Consider the following 5,202-nt stretch of genomic DNA (forward strand, 5'->3'; position numbering starts at 1 on the left):
GGTAACAGGGAGATTTTGAAAGCTTCCTGAAAACAAAAATGACAAAACTCCATGTACTTTCTAATCAGATCATTGACTTTATTTCTTTCAAAACATGCTCTCATTTTCTTTTCACAGACTCTATATGTTAAAATCCTCTTTTTCCTTCTTGATACCGGTAACGTGTGTTTTCTTTTTCTCCATTAACTTTTCTTGATAGTGGTTTATTGCTTTTATTATTTTTTCCAGTAAACCAAATTGTGGCTTTGTTAGTTTTTCTCTATTACATATTTTATCTTCTATTTTGTTGACTAATGCTCTTGTCTTATTTATATGCATCGTTCTACATTATATAGGTTACAGTTCTTTTCCTAGCTTAGTGAGATCAAATTTAGATCACTAATATTTTTAGGCATTTATTTTCTGATATATGCACTTAAATAGCAAATTTCTTTCTAAACTCGGCATTGACTGCATCTCACAAGTTCAATGGGTTTTGTATCAATGGTATTCGGTATAAATACTGCTTAATATCTATTCTCATTTCTTCTTTTGACCCATGGAATTTTTAGGGATACCTAATTTAACATTGAGAGTATGGAAAAAATTTAGTTGTATATTTTGGCATTTGAGTTCCCTGTTATTGTGATAAATTCATTCATAGAATTCTCAGTATATGATTTGGTATAAATTTTTCCATCCTAGTATTTCCATTTATTCATTTTATAGAATTCAAGACAAATTTTCATTATTTATTTATTTATTTTAAGGTTTATTCATTTTTGAGAGAGACAGAGAGTGAGAGGGGGAGGGGCGGAGAGAAGGGGGACAGAATCCGAAGCAGGCTCCAGGCTCCCAGCTGTCAGCACCGAGCCTGATGCAGGGCTTGAACTCACCAACTACAAGATCATGACCTGAGCCAGAGTTGGACACCTAGGTGACTGAGCCACCCAGGTGCCCGAAGTTTTCATCTTTTAATCTATTTCTCATCTTTTTCTTTTTTTTCCTTGAATATATTAGTAAAGGTTATTTTGTCCTTGTCTGATTTTTAACACTTGAGTTTGTAGACGTGTGTGTTTATTGTAGTTTTATTCTCTCTCTTGTGTTCAATTACATAATCCTTTATATTGGCAAACATAGCAATATTTTTATAACCAAAACCTTGTAAATTTTAACATGCAGACAAACAGAGAGGAGGGTTGCTCACCTTAAAACTAAGCTGAGTAAAGCTTGGGTTTCAGTTTTTTTAGGACTCAGTCTGTGTCTGGTTCATTTCTTATCTTGGCCCTTAGCCTCTAAAGCTTTCGACAGAGGCCAAGCTCATATTCTCAGATGAGAGGTTGCATCCAAAATTGCAGATGCCCTCTAAAAAATGTACTTGCAGATGATCAGCTCACCTTTCCAAAATTCTGTCCTCAGCCAGAGTTCCTCTAGTACATGTTGCTTCCACAGCTTTCTAATGCGATTAAAAATTACCTTTTACAGGGATGCTTGGGTGACTTAGTCACTTAAGCGTCGGACTTTGGCTCATGTCGTGATCTCACAGTTTGTGGTTTGTGGGTTCGAGCCCCGCATCCGGCTCTGTGCTGCCAGCTCAGAGCCTGGAGCCTGCTTTGGATTCTGTGACTCCCTCTCTCTCTGTCCCTACCCTGCTCGTGCTCTGTCTCTTTCTCAAAAATAAATAAACATTAAAATTTTTTTAAAATTATCTTTTACATTTTATTTGGCTTTTCTCCCCCCTACCTGTTCTTAGTAGTAGCTTGATCTGTTACAAATTACTCCATCCAAATGCAGAAGTACAGATGATTTTATTTTCCGATATTTTACCTACCTGTGAATTCTGATTTTTCTAAATTAAATATGAGATTTCATTTATAATAAATATGTAATGGAAACAAGGACATCTGATCCCACCATTTCTATTCAATACTTTACTGAAACTTCTATCCAGGGCAAGTAGGCAAGAAAATGAAATAAAAGTCATCCAGACTGGAAAAGAAGAAATTAAATAATCTCTATTTCAGATGGCATGGTCTTGAATATGGACTATCCTACATAATCCACCATAAAGCTATTAGAACTAATACATGAGTCAATAAGATTGTAGTATATGATATTAATATATAAACATCAATTGCGCTTCTGGATACTAGATTAATCATTTGTAAAATGAAGTTAAGCAAGCAACTCCATTGACAATAGATCAGTAAGAATAAAATACTTAGGTATCAATTTAACAGAAGAAGTGAAAAATTTATACACTGAAAATGACAAAGCACCGTTGAAAGAAATTAAAGAAGATCTAAACAAAGGAAAACACATCCCATGGTCTTGAGTCAGAAGACGTCGTATTGTTAAGATGGCAGTACTCTAACCAGCAGTAACGCACTGCCCCAAACCCATCCACATTCTAATCTCTGGAACCTGTGAATATCCCCTTGTATGGTGAAAAAGAGTTTGCAGATGGGGTTTAATTAAGGATTTTGACAGGGAGAGATCACACTGGATTATCCACATAGATACAGTAAAATCACAATGGTCCTTATCAGAAGGACACAGCAGGAGTCAGAGTCAAAAGGCAATGAAACTGCTGAAGCAGAGATAGGAGTCGAGAACTTTGGCAGTTTGGGAAGGCGCCACAAGCCAAGGAATAGAGGCAACCACTAGACACGGAAAAGGCAAGGAAACAGACTCTCCCCTTAATGCTTCCAGAAGGAACCAGCCTTGTGGGTACCTTCACTTCAGCTAAGTGAAACTTAGTTTGGATTTCTGACTTCCAGAACTGCAAAGGAATAAACTTGTGCTGTATTTGTAGAGAGGAACATGGAGTCTCTCATGTCCAGCAGGAGCCTGTGTCAAGCAGAGGCTTGTGTTCAGCAACGGGGCAAGCAGTTAAAGGTACTGCAGCTAGGAGATATCGCCAGGATTTGTCAAAAAAAAAAGTTTAATTCTCTAACATCCAGGGGAGACAGTCTTGGTCCTCCCTTGCCACCCTTGTAACATTTGCCTCTGGCCAAGGCGATGGTTGGTTTCACCTTTATTTAACTCAGGATGCATGTTAGTTTCAAGAGCAACTATATGGTTTGTTTACTGATTCACCTTGTGATCCTATTCTCTTCTGTGCAGATTGGGGATTCACCACAGCCTCTTAATCCATGGCTTTCGGTCACTCATCAAGCTCTCTTTATTTCAACATTTCCGGACCAATGTTATGAAGCATGCCTGGATTATATATTATATTCTGGGGTAGTCATTAGAAAAACTGATCATAACATGCTTGCAAAAGTCTCACCATCTTCTGTCATGTGTAGTATGTGTTTCTCTGTCTCTTGAGGTCCAGGTAATTGCGCACACCTTGCCAAATTTCATGACAATAATGTTTAAAAAGTCTTTGCAAGCCTTTCAGGATTCTTTTTTTTAAATGTTTTGTTTTTTTTTCAACGTTTATTTATTTTTGGGACAGAGAGAGACAGAGCATGAACGGGGGAGGGGCAGAGAGAGAGGGAGACACAGAATCGGAAACAGGCTCCAGGCTCTGAGCCATCAGCCCAGAGCCTGACGTGGGGCTCGAACTCACGGACCGCGAGATCGTGACCTGGCTGAAGTCGGACGCTTAACCGACTGCGCCACCCAGGCGCCCCTTTCAGGATTCTTTTAAAGAGATAACAAGTTTCGCTTCTCCAGTCGCATGATGTTATCCTAAGCAAAAATTTCGCTGTAATTAATTTACCAGGTTTGAAAGTCTTGAAAGATTGTTGGTTGGATAAATTTGTGGTAACTCATGGTAAACACTGCTAAGGGACTTAATGAATCTACTCATAATCTGAGACGTTATGTTTTGGTAGCTACTGTACTTTGCTAAGAAGCATCAGAGAAGCTAGAATGCACTTTTTATACATGACTCCCACATGATATGACTGATCACCACAGCAGGCCTGGGTTTAGCCTGTTCAGAAAAGTAAAGTGCTCGTCAGCCTGGCCCAGATAATTCTTCCATATAACAGTATCATAAAAAGTGCTTTGCATCATAGGCTCCTGTTCTAAAATGTACCTAGGATTTTCAGATATAGAGAGGCCAATAGATCAGGGGATAATTGCCATTGAAAATATTGTCGTTTACACTTCCCAAGAGGAGAGGGCACAGCACTCCACACAGGACCACATGAGGAAGCACTACGGTCAATCAGGGGGCAGAAGGAACCAGGGCAAAGTGTGGCTCAAAGCCTTTATTCTGGTTTTTGAGGGAAGAAACAGGCAAGGTAAAGCAGGCAAACTAAGCAAGTTTAGGAATGGATGTTTGAATAATTTTGGTAGGCTCTGGGTTATAGTGGTGGTCCGTAGTTGTCCCACACCTGGATCTGGGGTGATTTAGGGCGGGGGGGGGGGGGGTTGGTAATGTTCCCAATGGCAGGAGTCTGACAGTGAGACAGGCAGAGGAGTATCTGAAGGGACTGATTAATTTGCATGTCAAATGCATGCTCACAGGCAAGTTGTTAGCTGTCTCTAGGAATTAGCTAACCCCTCCCCAGGCCCACAGGGCCTCCAAATTGTCAAAGCATCATAAAACACCGAAAACAAAACCCAAGATGAATAGAGCTCTATTCTCTTTAGAGCTACCTATCATATCTATGTCAAGATATGGAAGGGCACACTTAAAGCATTTTGCCTGCAAGCAAAGCTGGCAAAGATTAGCAGGTATGGGAGTCAGTTAGTTTGCATTCATCTGAAGCTTGTCTATTGCTACATTAAGGATGCCAATTCCTCCCAGGGGCTGTTTGCTTTCCACAAGTGCATTTGTTAACTGATGGCAAAGCCCAGCAAAGTTATTTGTTGCATATTGAATATGCTCCCCATTATAAGTACTAATGAAAAGCTATACCTGGAATAATCATATTTGGGAACCAGGAATGCTGGGCATAGAAAACCTTGCAAACAAAACAGCAAGGACACCCAAGAAGTGTTCCAGTACACCAGAAGCTCCAAACATAGTGCCCAGATATGATAAGTTACTTGCAAAAAGTTCCTTATTCTTGTTGATCAATTCACAAAGTTCAATTATTTGCCTTTGAGCTGAGGGCTAGCACTGTTCACAAATTGAGGGCAGACACCATGTTTTCTCCAGAGCAGTCCAAGCGACAGAGGCAGCCTGAGCAGGCAGAGGTGACCATTGCGGGAGGAAGGGCCACAGTGAATCACAGGAAGGCCTCAAGACTTTTAGCAGAA

The 5,202-nt window shown here is 39.9% G+C and overlaps 1 pseudogene; it reads right to left on the reverse strand.

The window, feature by feature from the left end:
* Positions 1-3,043: 3,043 nt before the first annotated feature.
* Positions 3,044-4,981, reverse strand: LOC121039956 (COP9 signalosome complex subunit 3-like; annotated as a pseudogene).
* Between the last annotated feature and the right edge of the window lie 221 nt (positions 4,982-5,202).

Source organism: Herpailurus yagouaroundi, unplaced genomic scaffold (assembly GCF_014898765.1).
Source record: "Herpailurus yagouaroundi ecotype Mexico unplaced genomic scaffold, PumYag 181, whole genome shotgun sequence".
NCBI lineage: Eukaryota > Metazoa > Chordata > Mammalia > Carnivora > Felidae > Herpailurus > Herpailurus yagouaroundi.